The following is a 25,087-nucleotide window of genomic DNA, read 5'->3' on the forward strand; positions in this document are numbered from 1 at the left end:
GCATTTCTTTCCAAATGTTATTATAATCTGTTAAACTGCTTTGATCTACCAGTCTAGTAAAGGCGGTATAGCAAGCATTCAATAAACATAAGCATATTTTCTTGCTTTTTTTAAACACCAGTCACTGCAGGAAAAAAATATAGATATTCAATGGCAATAACCAGATAGAGTTTGCCACTCAGTATGCAGATACAGAGGTGATGTGCTAGTACTATCCTGATACTATCGATATTCAGTTGCTATCCAGATAACTTTACTGGTAGCACTTAAGACAACTTAATTGATTTCCTAAAATATCTCGATAGTGTCAGTGAAAATTGCCGCTATATGGCACTCAAAAATAGGCGCCCCCCCCAAAAAAAACAGTGCTCAATGCTATTCTGTAATGGGCACTCAAAGATGAGCACTCATTATAGAAAAGCTTTGAGTGCTGATTTGGGGTGCCAGAACTTCTCGTTATAGGAAAGCTTTGAGTGCTGATTTTGGGTGCCAGAACCGGTATTTGATAACAATATGCACACATTTTAGGAATGCCCTGACCCGCTAATTCATCTCTCGTGGCCATGCCCCCTTTTGAGTTGCATGCTATGGGATTTGGGTATACATTGCTATACAATAGCACGTAGCAAAATGTGTGTCCAGTTCTAAATTGGTGCCAATTAGCACCTAATTATTGGTTCTAATTGGCTCAGTTTTGGACACCATATAAAGAATCTGGGGATATCTGGATAAATTGTGTCTCTACCCCAATTCCGCCCCAGACCACCCCAGCACTATCAAGATAGTATTCACAAATTATGGTGACACCGCTAGTAAAAAACATTGTTAAAACAAAATATTGTACAAAAAATATATTACCTGGGAGATAAAAAGAAATCTCAGTTGACTTCTCCACAAGGAGTACTGGACCAACGGGAGGTTTCTTCTGAGACTTTGGACTTATCAGGTTTTTTAGAGCAATCCACAGAAGAAATTAAAACACGAGCAACTGTAATTGTTACATTCGTGTTTTTGCAAGATAAGGAAGCGATGCTCCGTTTATACTTTAAAAATATCAAACCTGAATTTCTGGGAAGTAAAGTCCTAATTTTCCCTGATATTTCCCGTTGGACACAGTATAGAAGGAAGAAATTTTTGGAAATGAGACAAAGAACTCTGTTGATCAGTGCTTCCTTTCAGCTGAGATTTCCCTGCAAGTGTTTGATAACCTTTAAAGAAAATAGATATATATTCTATGAGCCAGAACAGTTGTGTGCCTTTCTAGATATGCAAGACACCAAGAAAGACTGACCGATAGAATTAGTTGGACTATAAGATATAGGATAACCACCTACTCATATTTCCTTGTTATATTTTGCTGTTAAAAATTCAACTTCCAGTGTTGAAACCTTGGATCTCTCATTTTTGTGGACTATAAAGATCCAATATTTTTTTTTGTATAAATATGATATCTTTGTGTTTAAATAACATGGTAGGCTTTATGTAATATTGGTATATCAGTCAAAGATTTATGTCTTTGTAATTATGAAAAATTAATAAAGAAATTAAACATAAAACAAAATATTGTAAAATTATAAAAACCTAACCTAGTTGGCCCCATAATTTCCTGTGCTGTGTCCACCCAACCCCTTACCAGGACCCATTTTATATGGATAATATCTGACAATTTATGATTTAAACAGCCAGTTATGATCCATATAAAATTTAAAAATAAACAGATAAGCAAGTTATACCATTTCCACCCACCAGTGAATGCATGATTCAATCAGAATATCATCCAAAATGTTTTTAAACCTAGAAGTGGCAACAAGCAGAGCAGAGACTCTGTGGTGAAGAAGAGAAATATGTAGAGAGTTAAGATGGAAAAGGAGCATTACTTATCACATTTCTGTTCAGTGCATAATGAGGACAGACCTGGATTAGGACCCATGTTGGAATAAAAATGGGGTAGACATCAAATGATTTTCAGAAGATAATGTTCACAAGGATATAACAAAGAAAAACAATGGGGCTACCAGGATGCATCCAGTGTACTAAGGAAATGTAAGGAAGTTCTGGAAGCTCCACTCTCTGACCTTTTGAATTTTTTTTTTAGATCTAGTAATAGTTCTAAAGAACTGGAGTCAGACAAAAGTGGAAATAATGATGAAGCTGGGAACTGGTGATGAGTAAATTAATGGAATCACCACAAAATCAGAGGACAGTACAGATTCTAAAATCCAATGGATAACAATATCCGATGCAGCATGGTTGTATCAGAGATACTACTGTAGGTTTGTCAGAGAAATTTGGTTGATTTGTTGTAGTATAGATTTTTATCTATATACTTATTTTTCAAGGCCATTGACACGGTTCTGTTTAAGCAGCTTATCAAACCTAACACCTTAGGTATGGGTCCTAAAGGTACTGACTAAATTAGAAACTGGTTGAGAGATGGCAAAGGATGATAATAAATGGAATTCATACTGAGTATAGCAGAGCTCTCAGTGGTAAGTCACAGAACTTGGTCCTTAGTCCATTTTCTTTTCAACAGTTTTGTAAGCAATATTTGAGAAGGGTCATTGGGAAAGGGTTGCCTTTTGTGGATGATACTAAAATCTGCAACAGGATAGAATCTCTAGAAGGTGTGGAATCATGAGTTGCAATCCAGAAAAGCTTTGTAATTAAAATGAATACTAAAGGGCTCATTTTTAAACCACTTAGACTTACAAAGTTCCATAGTAACTTTGTAAGTCTAGGGGGTCCTTTTACAAAGGTGTGCTAGCATTTTTAGCATACACTAAATGCTAGAGACACCCATATATTCCTATGGGTGTATCTAGAGTTTAATGTGCACTAATCAGCACACTCTAAAAGTGCTACCATGCCTTTGTAAAAGGATCCCTAAGTGCTTTGAAAACATGTCTCCACATGATGCAGGTTTGCGTATTTGGGCTGCAAGAAACCAAAGAGCAATAAAGTATAGGGCAGCACTCAATCTTTCTATGGCCATGACCTCTGGGTGGCACAGGTCAATGATGTCTTAAGGAGCACCTTTCCAGGTTGTGACCCTAAATGGAGGTTTTGTGACCCCATTTGGTGTCATAATCCAGATTTCAAGAAGCTATGAAAAAAATTGATATCCCTTGGTAGGTAGGTAGGGTTTTTTTTTCTCGATGATTATATTTTTAAAAAAGGGTGGTAAGTGTGTAGAACAGCCTTCAAGTGGAGGTGGTGGAAATAAAGACTGAATTCAAGAAAGTGTAGGACAAACACATAGGATCTCTAAAATAGAGAGAGAGAGAGAGAGAGAGAGAGAGAGAGAGAGAGAGAGAGAGTATAGATGGGCAGATTGGAGAAACCAAATGGTCTTTATCTGCCATCATTTTCTCTGTTTCTATGTATAGGGTGTAAAACTCTGTGCACAAAACAAGAGCAGAATGTGGGATTTACAATGACCCTAAGCTGCCCAAATAAGACAATCAAAAAAGCCATAATACTGCTTGAGGGCATAGAGAGAGGAATGGCCATTGGGAAAAAGTGAGGTAATTTTTACTATTTAGCATTTCTACAGCGCTACAAAGGCATACACAGCGCTGCACAAACATAGAAGAAAGACAGTCCCTGCTCAAAGAGCTTACAATCTAATAGACAAAAAATAAATCAGGAGGTAAAGACATTCTTAAGGTTGAAAACAATGATATTGTGGTATTATGTTCCAAGGTTGCAACACCTAACTGCCTATATGAGGTTAGCAAGGTGGCAATTTGCCAGCTGCACTGTTTACGATTCCAGTATGTAAACTGCAGAGTACCAGATACAACTTTTGGTCACCTTATTGGGCAGACTAGATGGATCATACAAGTCTTTACCTGCCAACATTTACTATGTTACCATGTTATCTTTGTTGAAGTTTCTGGTGAGACATCGTTTGAAGTACTATATATTTTTTCTGGAGGCTGCACCTATAAAAAGGATGGTAAGAGTATGTATTCAGTTCAGAGGGTGGCTACTAAAATTATCAGTGGTGTTTATCATAAAGCATGTGAAAGCAGGTTTAAAGATCTAAACTTGTATACTATAGAAGAAAGGAGGAAAAATAGAAAATATGTAGGGGCATTTAAATACCTTCAAGTTATTAATGCATACTAAGCAGGGTTGTTTTCGTGGGAAAAAAAGGCTCTAGAATGAAGGGTCACGGGCTGATGGCTAAAGGGGATAGACTCAGAGGAAACAAGAAATATTAGTTTAGGCACAACTAAAAGATAATTACATTAACCCACTAAGCTATAAATTGTGCTTTTAAAAATGTAAACAGTCAACAAAAGTGATGGAAAAGTGGTAAAAAAAGAGTACATTCATACTATTTGCCCACCACCCTAAATAACACAGGACATTATGCTAAACTATAAGGTGTAATTGCACAAACATATATACACACTGTACCTGATTGCAATTAAATTGTTGAATGTAACAGCCTGAGGAATTCAGCAGTGAGGAGTATTTGCCTGTAGTCTCAGTGCGTCTACTATAAACCACAAATAGGATAAAACCCTCTGGCTGACCACATCTGTAGTCAACTAGGCTAGTATGTAGCAGTTGTAGTTCTGACCCTTTCCAGAGAAAAGCAAGGCGCAGTGCCCCCTCGGGTGCACAGAGCCGCCTACAATATGGCACTGTGCCCCGATGGGCTTGCGCACCAGGCCAGCGGGGTGCAAGTGAGGCGTGACGGGCACGTTCCCGCCGCCCAAAGGGCACCCCGCTGAAAAGGAGAGTCTTCCAGCCAAGCCTTATCAATGTAGGTCTCACAAATGTTTCTGAACCACAAGAGTTGTGGCTAGGGTGCTTTGAGATGCAATTCACAATAGTAGCTCAGCTTCCCCTTCTCCTATCTGGAATATAGAGGGGGCCCCATCCTCATACACTCATTACAGGTCAGAAACCTTATAGATTCTATTTTCTGCAGCTTGTATGACTGTTTTTCTTTTCTGGTTGACACAGTAAAAAGCTCAGTATTTCTGAGACCTACATTGATAAGGCTTGTATGACTGTGTTTTTCTGGTCTGGTTGACACAGTAAAAAGCTGCCTAAACAAACACACCAATCTGGGATTACATTAAAAAGATTCTAAGAAGGGGTCTAAGCAAGAGAGTGGAGCAAGATGATACATGCTCAGTTTGTGATGTCTTTTGACACCTTTTCATTTTTATGTTTCTTATTTGTTGTTTCAAATGAGTAAGAGGAAAAGTAGATCATATGCCCATGTTGGCCCATGCACCTCAGAATGGGCCAGTGGATTCTTTGCTTCAATTACATTGGCTTCCAGTTCAGTTTAGATGTTTGTTTAAAATTTTATGTCAGAACCATAAAGCACTTTAACTAGGTTCCCCAGCATATCTTGCCTCTGTTGTTATACCATATACCCCCGTCTCATGTCCTTCAGTCTTTGGATTCTCATTGTTTAGGCCTTCTCTCTCCCAAGATTGTATATTACAAGTTCCCCCATTCATCTGCTTTCTACTTTTTGGCCCCTTCACTTTGGAATTTGCTTCCCCTCTACATGTGTTCAGAAATGTATTTTATAAAATTCAAGACCTTACTTAAAATATATATTTTTTAATAGCTTTCAAAACTCCATAGTGGCGTGCCCAGATTTCCACAGTGATTTGTCTGTCCCAGCAGCATACCCACGTTTGTCTAACAGCTCTTTTTAGCCTTTTATTAAGTTGTATGATTGCTTCTCTGTTGGATGGTCCTTTCCTTTCACATACAATTTTTTGGTTTGTAATGTTTTTATTGTTAGCCACCATGGCCTGTTTTCAGAATTGGCAGGGTATCAAGTATTTTAATAAATATAAACATAAACCTGCACAATGCACACCTTTCAAAGCTCAGTCACCATTAGAAGGAAGACCAATGCCCCCCTTGGCTGCCAAAGTTATTCTTAGCCCCAAAGAATGAAAATACCAAGGCAAAGGGGAAATGTGAATTAATAAACCTGTTGCAGAGATGCTTATTGCAGATTTGGAGGTTTGAAGTACGACTTATCTCAGTAGTGCTCTCCCAAATAATACCTTAGCCATGTGACTGGTGAATCTGTGGTGTTGCCTTCTTTATTTGTTATTGAAGATCTACTGAAAAGTCAAGAGCTGCTACTTTGGAGACAATTTAGCTGTCAATTGATGGTCTGGGTAAGACCCTTCTGGGGCAGTTTAAATTTCTTGCCATGCATACATCTAAGCTTGCGATGGGGCCCTTTTACTATGGTGTGATAGGCCTAACATGGGCTTACAGTGTGGTAAAAGGACACTACCATGGGACGCTCTGAGGTGTCCTAATGTAGTTTGGCCATCGGCACGTGCTACTCCCATGGTAAAAAATATTTTTACAATTTTTTGCCATGGGACACTTGTCTGGGGATGGAGAGTAGGCGTGCCCGAACTAATCAGGTAGTGAAGGCACATTAGCCACCCAATTAATGTGGGAGTAGAACACCTTTTTTTCCAGTGACGTTTGAAAGTGGTTCACATCTGGATAATTTCATTACAGAAGGGAGCAAAAATGAAACCTTTGCCTTTAGATTCATTTCCCACTACAATGTTTTAGCTAGCAGCACCAATATTTTTGATCTGGAAAGCAATGACTCCTAAGTTCTAACAAGTTCCCTGAAAAACGTGTGACACAGGCAGCCATTTCTCATGTCACATGTGCTCTTCCTCCTTGCTTCCCCTGCCATAAAGTATGTCTCAAGGTAGGGGCTGCATAATTGGGTATGTGGGAGATACATAGGGTAAGTGTGTAAATGCTGTGGTATATATATGTGTGTCTATTTCCTCTCTCCTTGCAATAATTCACCCTTTCTTATCCCTGTCCCCCATTCTCTTCTTTTTTTTTTTTTTTAATTTCTTTATTGCATTTACAAACTTTTTCCAAGTACAAACCTTGAAATCACAATAGATGTCTATAAGTGATTACAAAGCTTCAGAGAACTAATTATTACATTGTATTTAAATCATGGCCATGTCTCATCTTTAGTCCACTATAAGGAGGCAATTCCTCAATGCATAGGAAAAATAATTTTAATTTTTAACTAAGTTAAAGAAAAAGGCGGCAGAGAAGAAGTTTGAGTGATCTCTATTCTTACCACGGCGTCGAAGTTGTTATATTCCTTGGCTGTAGCATAGGTAAGCCAGCGATCTTGGATTCCAGAAAAGAGTCAAAAAATATATATTTAACAGAGTTTAACTTTAGAACACATTTACAAGGAAAATTTAACCAAAACATAGCGCCCAGCTGCAAAGCTTTTGGGTGCAATTTAAGAAACTCTTGCTTTTCTTCTGAGTAGTTTTAGAGACATCTGGGTACATTCTTACTTTACATTCAAGGAAATTTTGATCTCTATTTAGAAAAAAATTGCTTAAGTATCCAGTCTCTATTAGGTTGTAGAATAAAAGTTACTTTAAGTCTGGCAGTTGTCAGTCCCACTCTATCGTCCTCAAGAATTTGTGTTAAATTCAAGTCTAAAGTTTCAGCAGGTACATCAATTCTATTTCCTTGGTCTAATTCTTTCTTCAAAAAAGGTGAAATGTAATATATTTTGGATATAGGAGGATGTGACTGTTCAGGAATTTTCAGAACCTCTGTTAAATATTTTTTAAAGGTTATAAGAGGTGAGATTGATAATTGTCTAGGAAAATTTATAAGCCTAAAGATATTAGATCTTTGATAATTTTCCAGGATTTCAATCCTATATTGAAGGTAACAGTATTCTTTAATCAAGTTAATTTGGATCTGTTGACAATCTTATATAGTCTTAGTATTTTTCCATATCATTACCCATGGCTGTAATTTTTGTATCCAATGTTGGAATTTTTTCAGTCATTTGATTAAAGTATTGATTCATTGAATAAACTTTCTGTGAAAAGGAAGTTTCTAGGCCCACTAGGGCTTGCCATATTGTGTCCAAAGTTATAATCTCTGGTTTCTGTGGTAGAAAGGACTTACTTGATAATCCAGATTCAGTTAAAGGTTCCAATGATGGCTGGCTTTCAAATGCAAGCTGATTTCCCCCAAGGAAATTCTCCCTTCCGTCTCCCGCTGTTCCAAATGCGGGGAAAGTCAGCGATTCTACATTCGAGTCGGCGCCTATGTTCGGAGACCCTGTCGGGTCGGCATCGAAGGGAGCTTGCACGTCTCGGGGCTGAGAGTTGTTTCTGCTTCAAGCCAGGAGAGTGGCAAACCTTTCCCCAACACTCAATTGTAGGAAACGATCCAGCGTTCCCACAAAAGGCACAGACTGCGCCGCAGGGCTAAGGCGCTGTTTGCCTCTTCTTTTTGGCATCAGAAAATGAAGTTATTAGGAAAAGTTGAGAGGTAGGTCTGGAGCAACTTCCCATACGTCTCACTTGGCCGCCATCTTGCCCCCCCCCCCATTCTCTTCTTTACACTCCCCATTCTCTTCTCTCCCACTTTTATATTTCCCTGTTATTCCTAGTACCCAGATCTGTTCTTTCCCTCCTCTTGAGCTGTGGTTGGATCTTTCAGTGTCCGCTTGCACATTTCTTTGCTGCAGTCACAGCTCCATCACTCTTCTTGTGATGCCAGAAATGGCGTTCCCAGTAGTATACTGAAATGGTGTCATTATTGTTTTTCTCCTTTTTGTTTTTTTGTTTTTTTCTTTCTTGCTTTTTTTTTTTTTTTTGGTCTAGTTGCTTTGGGTCCCCATGGTACCAATTGTCTTCCTTCCACACTTAACACTGTGTAGCAGAGTCTGATTTCCCTGCCACTCTACTAAAGTTTTTCTAGGCTTCTCAATTTGCCTTTACCCCTGCACATAGGTTTGTTAGTCCATAGACAGACAGACAGGCAGATGGAGGGATCATCCTCAGCAGGCGCAATTGCATGTTTGAAACAGGGATAGCTATACATTTTGCAATCTATAAAATATCTCTAGAAGTAAACTACACTTTAAGAAGTGTACTTAGCTTCTCCAGCCAAGAGCATTGAGATGATAGCACAATTCTCGTGCTCTCAGGACCATTCTTAAAGGGACAGATAATCTCAAATTAGTAGTTTTGCTCCACTCTAAAATCTCTCCCAAACCCAACTCCTAAACCTGATTTGCCTCCAGATCCCTCACATTAACATCCCCTAACATATTTAAGATGGTCCTGCCTATGGAACCTACCTATGGAACCTAGTAAGTGTAAGTGCTTTGAAGATGAGTCCCTATATAACTATCAGCTGTGCTCTTTTTCTGCCAATTCAACACCCCAGTATTACCATGTTACCATGTATGTATACACCTTAACGCAATACTATTTGCAATCCTGCTACCCGGAAATGGCAACCACCATTATGACAAATGCAAGCCACATTGAGCCTGCAAATTGGTGGGAAAATGTGGGATACAAATGCTACTACTACTACTACTAATACTAATAATAATATTATCTAGACAGTGCTGAGTTGATCTGTAAGGATATTCAGCAGTACTATCCAGAGAATACCACTGGATATACATAGCCATCACTGGCTAAGGCATTTACCTGGATAACAGCCTCTGTTATCAAGATAAATGCCTTTGAATATAGTGCCCTGTAATTTTATTCTTTAGAATAACTTCTACCAGAGCCAACCCAAGGGCATCTGATGCCCTAGGTAAGCTTTCACCATGTACTCCCCCTCCCCCCGACAATGACTCATGACTCTATCCTTTCCAGTATTGCCCTTTTCTCCCTAACCCTCCTCAGTTCATTATCTCCCCCTTCCCCCACCCAATGTCTATAATGTCCCCTTCCTTACCCTCCTAAATTTCAGCATCTCCTCTCCCCTGCTGTAACCCTGAAGGTGTCCAATATGCCCCCCTCCCTCCCCTCCCCTAGATATTCAGCATCTCTCTTTCCATTCTCTATCCCCCACAGGTATTCTGAGTAGGATAGCTACTGCTGCTGCTCATCCTCTCATTTCTCTGTCCGTTACCTACTCTAAACCATTTAACTTTGCCTATCTCCACCCTCTTATATTCCAGAAAGCACAGCAGTCCAGCAGTAACTTAGGTCAGCTTTCCCCTCTCACCAAGAGATAGCAGCTAATGGGAGTTAGGAAGAAGGAAATGGGCCAGTAGAGGGCAGGGAAAGAGAAGAGAGAATGGGGCATCTTTAATGATGCAGTAGTGTGACAATATGGGAGAGGAAAAAAGTTATTTTACCTGTATGCAGTGGGTTGTGGTGGCTGGTACAGCAGAGTGAGGAAAGCCTGAGGAGGCTTCCCCAAGAAGCTCAAGACTGCAGTGTAAGCCCTGTCAGGAATCTAGAAGTTCACATACACATGTATTGTCAGAAACCAGCAGTAAGTGAGTAGTAGAGGAACAAAGTATGAAAGGCTGGAGAGGAAAATTTTGTTTATTTAAGCTTGTACTTGCTGATAAATTGTGGTGCAGAGTTGGAAGGGAGCTTGTAAGGCAAGCTGATGCAGATTAGAATGTCAGTTTATCATGATCTGCCTTGTGCCTGCCTCATGCCTGGTGCAGTTGCTCTAAACTGCTGCTGAAGCTGTAATTGGCAGTTGGGAGGGAGTTATTAATGTGAGGGGATTTGTATACCTTGGTGACTCCTGTCAGACTTTAAAATGACTTTAAATTTGACTGAAATTACAGTGGGAGTTGACAAGAAGCTCCAAGGAACTAGTTTGTGAGTGTGAAATACAGTTTAGGAAGTACTGATGGCTAAGTGACAGAGAAGAGCAGCCAGAGCTGTTTGTTTCTGTGGAGAAATCCCACGGAATACTGAGTGTGTACAGAGAATAAAACACTGATAAGACCGACATTTAAAAGAAAATTACTTTATGAAGGTATTAATTTAGAAATTCCAAAAAGATCTCTGAAGCCTACAAGGCTGAGTAGGGCCAGAAACCACTTTAGAGAACTCTGATCGCAGAATATGTAAAATACTTTGAAAAGAGCATTTTAGTGAGGCTGCTGACAGCTCTGTATTTAAGGCTTTGAGACTGCAGGCTGGGAGTCACAGGGTTAGTCAAACTGTGTGAACTGTTACTTGAAAACCTAAAAGGGAAAGATTCTGGTAGTGTTGTGGTTAAACCCCCCCCCCCCCCCCCCCCACCATAGTCATTTATTTAATAGACTACATGCACTAAAGACTCATGTGGGTTATAGAAAAACTGATTAAGAACCGACAAGTGATGTGAGCTTTAAAGGTGCGTGTGATAAATACAAAACTAAATTGAGAGGGTTAATCAGGGATCATAATTATCCGCTTTCCTTATAGTTAGTCAGGAATATTTGTGAGCCTAGGGAGAAAATATGCCAGAACACACATAGAACTCTGAAACTAATAAAACTTGAAACTGTCTGAGACATAGAGGGGCTCTTTTACTAAACGGCGGTAGCCCACAATGGGTTTACAGCATGCCAATCTGGAACTATCACTGGCCCAATGCAGGCACCAGCAGTAGTTCCAACTCCAGCATGTGGCATTTCTAGTGCTAGTAGAAATATTCAAAAAATATTTCCACAGGGGGTTACCTAGTGGCAAGCAGGCAGCGCTGTGCACTACCCGGTTCCCACCAGGTTAGCGCGGGAGCCCTTACTGCTACCTCAATGGGTGACGGTAAGTGCTTCACCTGGCCTTTTTATCCACAGCGGTATAAAGGACCTCAGCATGCAACAAAAATTGTCCCCGCTGCTAGCTCAGGGCCCTTTTTACTACAGCTTGGTAAAAGGGCCCCAGAATTAGGTAGAAAGGGTCTTGCCTTTTTGAGTTGTTTGAGCTAAGGAGTAGGGAAGAAGAAAAGAAGCTGAGGAGAACATAAGTACATAAGTATTGCCATACTGGGAAAGACCAAAGGTCCATCGAGCCCAGCATCCTGTTTCCAACAGTGGCCAATCCAGGCCACAAATACCCGGCAAGATCCCAAAAATGTACAAAACATTTTATACTGCTTATCCCAGAAATAGTGGATTTTCCCCAAGTCCATTTAATAACGGTCTATGGACTTTTCCTTTAGGAAGCCATCCAAACCTTTTTTAAACTCCGCTAAGCTAACCGCCTTTACCACATTCTCTGGCAATGAATTCCAGAGTTTAATTACATGTTGAGTGAAGATAAATTTTCTCCGATTCGTTTTAAATTTACTACATTGTAGCTTCATCGCTACCTGAGGAGAAATAAAGACAGCAGAAGTAAAGAACCTTGCCTCCTTTTTACGAAGACAGGAATCATCAAGTCCTAGAGCAGGGATTCAGGAGTTCAGACCTTGAGTGTCACAAATAGGCCAGGTTTTCAAGCTATCCCTAATGAATATGCATTTATCATATATACACAACTATGTGTGAGCACAAAATGCATCAATACAAACTCTTTATATTCTGCCAACAGTTTACATAATCTTTAATAACAATTATGTCATATGTCCACTCACTGTTGCTCATGCTCCTCACTCTCAACTACACAGTACCACTCATCAATATGCCATAAATCCTATCATACCTAAAATCATAAATAGTATATGATACAATATGTTCCATACACCTCTGGACTGTCGCCCCAATTTCAAGTCCAGTTATACTTATATCAGTCCTCTACTTGCTGAAAGCTGAACAGCTGAGTCAAATTCTCAAATCCTGGCATGGTCACAAAAGCTGTACAGTCCATGTTCCAATGGTTATGTCACCCAGTCAAATTTCAGATCTTGACTTCAGTACTTAAATAACTCCAATTCTTGCTCCACGCATTGAGCTGACAGCCATAAATTCCCAGAATCACCAGAGAGTGTGGACAAAATTGTTTAAATCCTTGGGCCAAAGCTGCCACTGTACCATACAGCTCCCATCATGTCAAGACCCTACACGAGTCTTGTTTCACAACATATGCGTCATCAGGAGTCTGTAATCGGCACATCGGGCTGTGGGGAACTCACTGCAGCTTCCATATCATGGCGTCCAAGTGCCCAAAACGCCAGTGTATGAATATGCATGGGACAGATCTGCATGAATACTAACTCCATTGTATGCAAATCTATTTCATGCATATTCATTAGGGATATCCTGACAACCTGGCTTGTTTGCAGCACTCACGGCCTGAACTCCTCCATCCCTATCTTAGAGGATCACATAGCCTTTTGGATCTTCTACATATCCTTGTTGTTTTATGGGAAGGAGGTGGAGGGGAAGGTAGGAGTTTGTGGTCCCAGCAGGATTGTAGCAAGACAAATAGAGATCAGTCTTTGGGTGGCTTTTGTGGTGATTAAGTGCAGGTGAGGACATTCCTGGAGAGGTTAGTGTACTGACTAAGATGTAAAGTCATCGTGCTAGCCTTTTTCATTATCCGCTCTGGTACACCATCCTTCAGTGTTGTTAATTTTCTTATAAATAACTGTGTACACAGGAGAAAAGCTGAGAAGCACATTAAACCAATTTTAAATAATTAAATAATTAATTATCATATGCTTAATTTGTTTTTGAGTAATTTATCAGCAGCAATTTTTCTGGCACCATCATCTTCAACAATCACCCTATTCTAAGGATGAGAGAGGAACAATTAAAAAAAAAAAAAAAAAAGGTAGATTCCTCCTTTTATATTTCTCCATTCAGTTTAATGGGATACATTTTTATGGAAAAAAATGTCGACATTCGCCTTTTATGCTTTTTCAGTGCATTGGTGACCATCTCTCATGCTTTTTTAGAACATAAGAACATATGCTGTACAGCTGTCAAATGTCATCCTATTCAGCGGTTTATGCAGATATTCTTCCATTAACGTTTCTGACGAATGGTGTTGCAATATGTAAACTGTGTGAAACTGTCACGAAAGCTACTTGTAAAATGAACATTTTACTTTTTTCCTTCCCTCCATGGGAGGAAACAAATTTCTCATGAAGAAAAGAAGACACTACAGGCAATTAGTGTTTGATTGCTCTACAACCTGGCTTTTGCCTTATAAAAAAAACTAAGTGAAACAAAGGTTTTATAGTTTTATTATCAATCTCCTTTCAGTTTCAAAATGCATAATTACCTGAACTCCATGCAGAGTGAAGTCTCTGGAGCATGAAACATCTATCCACAGCTCCTCGAATACTCACCTAGTGCCATCTTTGTAAACAAACCACATCTGCTGCCCTGTGGGGCACAGCAGATCATCTTGATTAAAGACTTTTTCTATTCTGTGCATATTGAAAATATAATCTTTCTGTAACAAGGCTCCATCTTAGTCCAAATTCTTTTCCAGCTAGAATTAAAAATCATTGTAAAATATATATATTGAAAGATTTAATTAAATGTAAACCAATAAATAATATTAGCATGAATAGATTTCAGTGTGGCAATGTCATGTTCCCTGTTTTTAATAACTTTGAAAGTGTCCCTGTAAGTTTATATATCTAGCAAGTCTGTCACAGAGTCTGAAGTCTGTCAGTATTCCCTACGGCAAGTTTCTCTATTTCTTTCTAGTTACTATTTTATTTCCTATCTTTCCAACATTCATACTTTTTCTACATGTTTTCCTTCCCTTGCACTCTTTCTATCCCATTTCTAATTATCTCTGTCTCTTTATTGTTTACATTATTATAGGATTCTTCTTACTGAGTGTGTACGGAGAATAAAACACTGATAAGACCTACATTTAAAAGAAAATTACTTTATGAAGGTATTAATTTAGAAATTCCAAAAAGATCTCTGAAGCCTACAAGGTCGAGCAGGGCCAGAAACCACTTTAGAGAACTCTGATCGCAGAATATGTAAAATACAATGGCTGATGATGGATTTTGTCAGCATGTGCCTCGCTGCTCATTTCATCATCTGTTTCATCATCAGCCGTTGCCTGCGTGTAGGCGCATATCTGGATATCAGTGCTGTCATCAGCTGTTTGTAGATCGTAATCAACAGCTACGTAGCGATGTAACTCCTCTTCAGTAAAACCGGCTGGGATGTCAATAACCTCTTCATCTGACGCGTTTGCAACAGCTGCACCTGTTTCGGCCCTCTCCACATCCTTAGCAAAGCTTGCCCGCTTGTAGCAGTTCACAATGGTTGCCTGTGTAACATGATTCCAGGCTTCTTTCTGCATATGTAGGGAATCCAACAGTGATAGATTACGAGCCAGTTCAACAGCACGTTTATCCTTCCCAGTCTGGTCATCCATAATGCTCATCAGACGATGTAGCACAAGAGCCCGATAATGTTGTTTGAAATTGGCTATTATGCCCTGATCCATAGGTTGGATCAGAGAGGTAGTGTTTGGTGGCAGGAAAACCACCTTGACGTTAGACAGCCTGACTTCATCACTGTGTGCAGCACAATTATCACAAAACAACAAAACCTGATGCTTTTGTGCCCGCGTTCTAGTGTCTAACTTCTTTAGCCACTGCTTCCAAATTTCCCCAGTCATCCATGAATTTGCATTAGCCTCATATGACACAGGAAGTCTCTTAACATTCTTGAAGCAACCGGGCTGTTTGCTCTTTCCAATGACGAGTGGTTCCAACTTCTTACTCCTATCCATATTGCAGCAAAGGAGGATCGTTATTCGGTTCTTCGACGTTTTACCTCCTGTAGTTTTGGCTTGTTTGAATGCAAGTGTTTCATCAGCATTGAAAATGTCACAAGGTGCAAACTTGTTCAAGATGGTAGGAAGAACTGAAACAACCCAATTTTCAGCACCAAAGTCATCAGCGTCTTGTTTTTCACCATGCTGTTTCTTGAATTTTATGTTGTTCCTCTCCTTTCTTCTTTCCAACCATCCATCAGTTGCTTTGAATTCAGTTTATCCAAGACTTTCAGCTAGCTGATTAGCTTTCTCCATAAGCAGTGGACCACTGACAGGAAACTGTCTGCTCCTGACTTGAGAAAACCACCGAAGAAGAGCATCTTCTACTTCCTCAGCTTTTCCCGCCCATTTTCGTTTCCAGTGTGGATTTGTATTGTTTTGCCAGTCTTCCATAAACTGGTCTTTCTGCTTCAAGATACGTGAAATTTGACTGGGCTCGACACCATAATCTTTAGCAATAGATGCTTGACTTTGTTTGTTTTCTAATTTTTTAAAGAACTTCTATTCGTGTTAGTCTTACAGTTGCGAGACGACGACGACTCAGTGTACACTCTAACAACATTCTTTTGCTTCTTCTGCCTGTGGCAGTAAAAGGGGCGGTAAATTTGAAATCTCGTTGGCTGTCACGTGCCAATTGGCTTCCATATTCTGTGCATGTGCTTATGCGGAGTCTTTCCTGCAGAGGAGTGGTCTTAAACAATGCATATAAGCGAATCTTGTATGTATGTATGTGTGTTATATATATATATATATATATATATATATATATATATACATACATTTTGTTTCATCATTTGTACTGTTGTACTGTGCAATCTTTCTTAATAGGTGCAAATAACAAAATTTCAAAATGTTGAATTAACCTAAATAAAAAAAAATTACATACCACAATTTTTTTTTCTTAACCTGTACACTCCTATAAAATAGGTGCATTTTTTGAGAATATGTTCTGTAGGTGGATTTTTGTAACCGAACCACGTTGCCCTTTTGAAATGTGCACCACACATTTGCTGCTATCTACTGGTAGTACACTTGGACAATGTGTACACTCTGCTATGTGCCAGGTGACCACGACTGCTCAGCATCAGGAGTGCAGCACCAAGACATAGAACTTTCATTTGCCCAGAGGTTTCTGATTAATCAAATAATACAATAGCTGCACCACTATAACCTGGACAGATGGCGTGGTCACAGAACAATGCATGACTAAATGGTTTGCAGTTTGGCCTCTTCTTGCATGCAGGTACACATCACTGTCAGTCTGTGTTAATTGTGTTATGCTAGCCCCATCTAGGTATCTCTGCTATTGTGGTGTACAGTAGTCTGTATCTGTATGCATGTAGTCAGCAATTCCCTGTTTAGTGCTACTACTATTTAACACTTCTATAGCACTACAAGGCATACGCAGCGCTGTACGCCCTGGTTGCTATCTACACACTGAAAATTACTATGGTCTACACTGCGTGTCCCCTATACTTCCTACATCAAAACATGAGGCCTTCAACAGGCTATGGAAATGCTCTGAATACCAGTGAAGCTGAATACTGTTTCAGTGCACAAGGTATTGCTGTGGGTTATAGAACAAGTAGCAGTGCACAGCATGAGAAACAACAAGGATAAGTGTCATGCTGCTGCCATGACTATTCCTAGAGCAAAATTGGCTATATTCATACAGCAACAATAACAGGTCATCTCTGATATTTTTGGGCCTATCTCCCACAAAACATTTTTTTGATATGTCCTAAGTAATGGATGGACAAGCACAGTAGTGACAGTGTAGGATAGAGGTTATATCTCCTAGGCCAACTGTTTGTCCACATGTGTCCAGAGAACCCACCTTACGAAATGCCTCTTTAAGAGTGGTCTCTACTACCTGTCTGTGTCAGTGAAGTTGTCTTGTTCTGGGTTGGACCTGCCACTTGCCTTTCTGCCTTGTAAAGCATCTTAGCTATTGCCACTTCTTTTTCAGTCCCTTTGCAACCCTGTTAGAGAGGAAGAGAAAGTTGAAGTGGAAGCAGATGCCAACTCAAAGCCTCTGTTTGGTGTAGGCACTAATACATTAGTCAGGATGGCCAAAGAAAGCCTATGGTGCTTCCATGAACTCTTTCACAAGGAGGTACACCTCTGCTGAGGAGAAATTTGCACTGTTTTGACAGCATTTTATATGCTGTGTTCTTTGTATTTCAACTTTTGCATAATGGAGGTTGCTATATCCCATTAATTGTAAGAGTCTACACCGATTCATTTTGCAGACCATGTCACTCTGGGTGTGTACTGTATACTAACAACACTTGTTAGTAATGGCATACAGTGGGGCCTCTGTGACCTTTCCTATTCATAGAAGCAACACTTTCCATGAACTTCCCCCACCCCTTTACAAGTCATATAATAGAATGGGACTAAAGCGATCTGGAAGGGAATCATGTGTGCTTACCTATTGTTATGAGGGAATAGGCCTTAGGCTGGCCAGTATGTACCATCACTACATCATTTGACAAGAGCTGCCAACTGACCACAGAATGGAAGATAAGGGTGTGATTCCAGTGCCCCCATGATTACCATAACACAATGATCCAGACTGAATGTTTACATAACAATATTTAATTATGTGTTGTTTATTTGAACTATTACAATTATGTATACCACACAACAACATGGCCATGAACCCCCTGCCCTCCGAAAAACTTAGTCTCATACAATGGGCAAGGTCACGTGGGCTCCCTTGTGTGTCATCACTAACAGGTGTTGTTTGCATATAGTACACACCCAGAGTGGTGTGGTATATAGACCACATCACCTTCATAAGAACATAAGTATTGCCACACTGGGACAGAGCACAAAGTAAATCTGTGGAGATTGATTAGACTTTCACTACTGTATCTGTTGGACACTTCCAAAAGGTAGCATCACAGGATCTCTAGTGATGTGGTGCTCACTGCCCATGTTGCTAGGCCATGGTATCTGAAATGTGGGATGTGTACTTCCAACCTGATTAGAAAAATAAAATGACCAAACAAAGATATAAAAAGGAATTTTATTTTGTATTTATAGTTTAGAATATGTCCATTTTTGTAATGTACATCTGCCAGAACTGATGATAGACATGACGGAACCCATAAGAAAAACCTCATTCATTGGCCTTCAAGCTCCAGCATAGTGGTTTAATTGTAAACCGCTTAGATTGACCTGTTAGTTTAATGTGGCATATCAAGATTTTAATAAATAAATTTCCAGTGTCTCTGCTAGAAGTGTTACTCCCACACAGGCTTGGCTGGCCACTGGAATGGGATATGTGTGCCTGTTTGGCTGTGAGCAGTATCATGTGTAGAAGTGTGTTCATTCTCCCTACATACTGTTATTGTGATTGTCTCATTGTCAGTGATGTCCTGGGACTCCTGTGCAATGGATATCATGTTGCACTGTTGTGGTTCATTGGCTCTATTAAGCGGTGTTGATATATGAAGGCATAACACCTGATTCAACCTAGACCTAACAGATTTAAGTGCACGGGGACCAACTAATTAGCTACTGTCTCCTTTCAATGATTAGTCCCCCATCCCCTCTAAACTGTTAGTCCCTGTCCACTAAACTGTTATCCACCCCTTAAATGGTTAGCCTTCTCTCTACCTGCTAAACATTTACCTCCCCCCCCCCCAAAAAAAAAAAATGGCCAGTCACCATCCTTTTTTCCTAAATGCTGGATAAGGATGTGGACTGAGCAGTTAAGCAAGATTTCACCAGGGACTATAGAGTCTGGGGGATTGCAGGATGAACTTGCACCATATCATGCACAGTTCTGGCTCTTTCTTCATGAGTGATGCAGTTCTATATCAGAGGTAGCCAGGTCATTTGGATGTTTTCTGCACTGCATATGGGCTTTTGTGCAGCATTTATTGGGTAAGTAAAAGCTGACAGGCCTTGACATTACACAGGCCTTTGGCTTCCTGCTGTCTCCAACTTTGTGCTCTGTCGTTATAAGCAAGGGTGGCATAGGGAAATGGGCCAGGTATTATCTTGCCAGACCATGTGAATGTCCTTCTGACTTACACATATAGTGGTGGCCTCCTTTCTCCAGGCCCTGACAATCCTGCCCTAATTTGTTATCAGGAGCACTTCCGTGAAGTGCTCTCCTCTTGTGAAAAGTTGTGTTCCTTTCTGGCAGCTATTTCCTCACTTCTGAGGTATATCCGATAGGGGGTGCCATTTTGGACAGGATCAGTAGCATATGAGTGTGACTCCACATCTGCACATTGTGCACAATATCATGAAATGCCTAGCACCCACCTGAGGTTAATCCTATACCCCACCAAACTGGGTTTCTCTTGTCTCTTGGTGAGTCTCCCACCCACCCGCCTGTTAATTCCCCAGTGGTTTCTAAGGATACTGGGGCCACAATTCCAGGGGCCCCACAGTTCATAGAAAACATCCACAGACTAAGAACACAAACCACCAGGATTCTTAGTCAGACCAGGACAACAGAGCTAATAAACTAATAAGTTTATTATCAGAAAAGTGAATGGTGAAAAAAAAAGAAATTAACAAACAATAACAGGTAAAATAACTGGTATCAGCAATAAAACTAACTAGACATTTTCTTGCTACATGAGTAGTACCTGGGGAGTTCAGGAATATAACTGCTCAGAGGTTTTGAACAGGGTTTCAGTGCAGAGATCTTTATCATCCACATTCCCTCTCTGAGATTGGAGATTTCCAGCACATACAAGCTGGATTTTGAACTTTAGGGCTAAGAAGAGCCCAGAGCATTAACACAGAGAGGTATTTGACCAATAGCATTGCAGGTTATTTTCCCTCAGGGCTTAAGCTGAAAGGAAAACAGTCACCTCTGCAACAGTTTAAAAGCAGAGGACAGACACCACCTGCTGGCCAAACAAGAGAAATGTACTGGGGAAAAATATGTCATACAGCTACATTATAAATAACAGACCTGAGTCCCAAGTTTCACCACACACAGCTTTTAGATATGCTGTGGAGCACTTGTAGGACCTAATCAAATATCTCTCCTTGGTGCCATACACTAGGTAAAGTACTCCACAATCACTGCAGAAGTATCAAATCAAAAAGCTTCAACCTAATTGTATAATATGTATCAGACCATTACATGCATAAGTTATCCAACTCATTTACAGGAATGGGCATTCATCTGTAATGATACGGGAAATATCAGTATTATCCCATATTATTATCAAATGAAAATGAGCAGAAAAAAAAACACAAATATAGATTTTTTTTGTCAGGTGCCAATAATAGTGTACACTTTTTTGAGTCTGTACTTCTGTATATACGTTTATAGGTAGAAAAATTTTGACTTCAAAATTCCATCAGTAGACCATGGTTGTGTTATCTACGGGTCATTCTCATCAGTACCAAAATACTATTACAAGGCCTATTTTCAAGTATGTTCTGTGAGCAGACTCTAGTTATACTGAAAATAATTGACCAGCCACAACCAGTGCTATATATGTCCCTGGTGTGGGAAGAACTCTAAATTCAGGGTGAGTTTTAACAGTGTTCAAAGTACAGAGAAAAGATTTGGAGGGAGGTGTACAAGTGAGACTGAAGAATGATATAAATAAACAATAGTGATTGTTTAAAATCAGTAAATGTTCTGTCTGGTTGAAAGTTTGTTAGGAGCAGGTACACAGAGAAGAGGGCGTGCCTACAGGAAAGTGTGCATAATTATCAGGAGACCTGGTGACATCTATAGCTAAAAGCCTGATGACTCAAGCAGTAGGCTTAAAGAGGAAGTTTAGCTGAGATAGTGTTGGAGGAGTTGGTGAGTGAAATTCAGATGTTTATTTTTATTATTATAGTTTTTTTTTTTATATAAAAGAAAAACAGGAGTATGTGTGGGTGCAGAATAAAACATTCTCTTTGGACAGGAAGGGCTTGTGATTTGTGAAAATACATTTTGCTTTAGTGAACTTGCCAAGGTTTAGAGTGAGAGACTTATCAGTTAGGGATAAATATATAATCCTCTTATGCTGAAATCTGTTGATTTAGCGGTTTCCTTCTGGCTTTACGTCTGTTCTGACCCTGTTGAAATCTATGAACCTGAAAGCTATGGGAAGTGTGGTGGGTCTGAAAGAGGCAGAGATGCTGGAGAGAAGAGTGGGAGAGAGGCAACATTGGACCTGGAGGTGGAGAGGAGGGAGAGAGAGGGAGCAAGGTGCAGACCAAGCTTTGATTAATGTATAGGTCACAGCATTTTTGGCCATGTTTAGTTCTAAAACTGCCCTTGACTTATTCACAAGATTGACTTATAGCTGAGAGTATATAGTATTTGCAAAGAGGAAATCCATTGTGTATGCGTGAACAACAGGATGCTTGTGTGAGAAGTACAAAAAGGCACCTATAATAAACCTATTTTATAAAGGCTATATAGGTACCTATGCACCTATATAAAAGGGCCCTTTTACTAAAGCGTAGAGTGCACTAACGGACTTTAGCACAAGCTAAATGCTGCACATCTATTATCTAGCTATTGTCCACAAGGCACTTAGCATACTCTAATGTCCAATAGTGCACGCTAAGATTTAGTAAAAAGTGCCCCAAAATAAGCACCCACAAGCAGCATCAGGCATTTGGAAATGCTGACACATACACATTTACACCAGCTCCAAAGCAATTCTATAACTGGGTACCTGCATTTACACATCACTCTTGTGCACATAAATATAAAGAATACCAGCACTTTCATGGGTACATGTACACTTAAGCATCTAAATGATATCAAATATTCTATAAAGGTTATGCTCCTAAATTTAAGCTTCTAAAATGCATGCTTCTACATTTATGAGTATAATTTATGCTCCTAAATTGCGAGCATACACTATGCTCCAAAATAGATTTTGCTCGTAATTTAGGAGCACAAATTATGCTCATAAATACTCCGACATTCTATATTTTGTGCTGAGATTTCCATATGGAAATCAAAGATTATTCCATAAAAATGTGTGGAAGCTAATTGGTTGACAAGCTAATCAGCGCTGATAATTGGATGTTAACAACCAATTATCAGCACTAATTGGCATTAATTATGATTTGCGCACACAACTCGCTAAGCGTATTCTGTAATGTGGTGCATGTAAATTTTAAATTGCATAGTAGAAAAGGGCGTGGTCATGGGAGTGGAATGGGGAGGTCGTTGGTGTATCTAAAATCTATACACGTTGTATAGAATACACCTGCTTTGCTCCTAATTTAGGCTTTGGGATTTACACCAGGTTTTACTTGACGTAATTAGCCGTGACTAAATTTACTTGCGTGGACCGGCACCTGGTGTATTCTATAAACCGCGCAGAAATTTAAGTTGATAAAGTATGCCTATATTAAGGCACACTTTATAGAATACACTTAAGCAAACTTCATTTCTGCGCCAAATTTTTAGGCACAATATACAGAATTTAGTCCCATAGTGTGTAAATGGAGGCATTCACATGAGTGGAATATGGGAGGTGCAAGGGCAATGCTTCAAATTCCACATTCAACTTTAAGAATATTGTACATTACACATGCCCTTGCTGCACTTAGGTGCCTTCAGTTATGTCTGTGCAATTGCTGGTGCACCATGCTAGGTTGTGCTAGTGTTCTATAAAAGAATGTGGGCACCCAGATGCCATTCTGGAATAGGTTTTCACCATATAGCACTAGGGCACCAAAAGGAGGCACCCACTTAAAGAATTGCCCCCAAATTCTATAAAAGTCGCTAAAAATTGCACATGCAAATTTGGGTGCATGCCCAATTTGCATGCACAATTTAATTGAATAATGAGCTAATTATTGTCACTAAATGGCTTATTGAGCAATTATTGGCACTAGTTAGATCTAATTAAAATATACACTTGTAAATTTAGGCGCATGATCTGCACCTAAATTTTACATGTGATTTCAAGAAGAGGGTTGAAAATAGGAGGGTCACGGGCAGATCTGGGACGTTCCTAACATTTATGCGCATTACTGTAGAATGAGGGGGATAAGCACCTAATTTAGGTACATACATTTGTACCACATTTCAGTTTGTGCAAATGATCGCGCCTAAAGTTGGCGTAATTCTATAAACCTCACCTAACTTTAAGCACAGCTTACAGAATAGCACTTTTATCAGCAACATATATAGAATTAACCACTAAACGTGTACTAATATCTACTATAATAAAACTCACCCTCAACGTTCTGAGGACACTGACGTCAGTGAAGCCAAGCTCTGACTTCCTTCAAAAAGGTTCGAAGGTTCGTGGTGGTGAAGCCACCAAAATTGCCCCGGCCCCGCCCTCGAGGGCGGAGCAATGGCTGAACAACGAAGGGGTTGGCAGGGAGGGAGGCAGGGAGGCGGGGGGTGGGGAAAATCGCTCCGGGCCCTGCCCTCGAGGGCGGAGCAATGGCAGAACAATGAAGGGGATGGCAGGGAGGGAGGCAGGGAGGCGGGGGTGGGAAATTGCTCCGGGCCCCGCCCTCGCGTCAAACGTCATGATGTTGGGGGCGGAGCAATGGCAGAACAATGAAGGGGTTGGCCAGGGAGGGAGGGAGGGGGTGTTGGCGACGAAAACCTTGCTAGCACCCGTTTCATTTGCTCTGAAATGGGCTTCTTTTACTAGTATTTTATAAAATAGGCATGTACAGGGCAACTCATACTGCCTAAACCATGACCCCAAGAATGCTTACATGTGGTATGGCAATTTGTTCCCACACATAGTTATATGTATACCACAGGCAATTTTATTTAAAAAAAACAACAACAACAAACTTTTCTATAAATAAAATAGTCTTTAGATGTAGAAAAAACTTCATAAAATGGTCTGCCCGTGACCCTCATGGAAGCTCATTTTATGAAGGTTTTTCTACATCTAAAGCCTACTTTATTTATAGAAAAGTTTGTTGTTGTTGTTGTTGTTTTTTTTTAAATAAAATTGCCTGTGGTATACATATAAGTATGTGTGGCAACAAATTGCCATACCACATGTAAGCATTCGTGGGGTCATGGTTTAGGCAGTATGAGTTGCCCTGTACATGCCTATTTTATAAAATATATTAGTACACGTTTAGTGGTTAATTCTATATATGGTGCTGATAAAAGTGCTATTCTGTAAGCTGTGCTTAAAGTTAGGTGAGGTTTATAGAATTACGTCAACTTTAGGCGCCATCATTTGCACAAACTGAAATGTGGTACAAATGTATGTACCTAAATTAGGTGCTTATCCCCCTCATTCTACAATAATGCGCATAAACGTGTGTAATGAGGAGAGATTGTACTTGTGCATGCTGCTTTTTAACATATTTATAAATGACCTAGAGATGGCAGTAACTAGTGAGGTAATTAAATTTGCTGATGACACAAAGTTATTCAAAGTCGTTAAATTGCGGAAGGACTGTGAAAAATTACAAGAGGACCTTACGAGACTGGGAGACTGGGTGTCTAAATGTCAGATGACGTTTAATAATGTGATCAAACTACAATATCCTTGAATTCTATCAATATTTTTTTTAAAAATTTTAATCGAAGGAGAAAAAGCCTCAATTATAAGGGATTA

The sequence above is a fragment of the Microcaecilia unicolor genome, chromosome 3 (assembly GCF_901765095.1).
Source record: "Microcaecilia unicolor chromosome 3, aMicUni1.1, whole genome shotgun sequence".
NCBI lineage: Eukaryota > Metazoa > Chordata > Amphibia > Gymnophiona > Siphonopidae > Microcaecilia > Microcaecilia unicolor.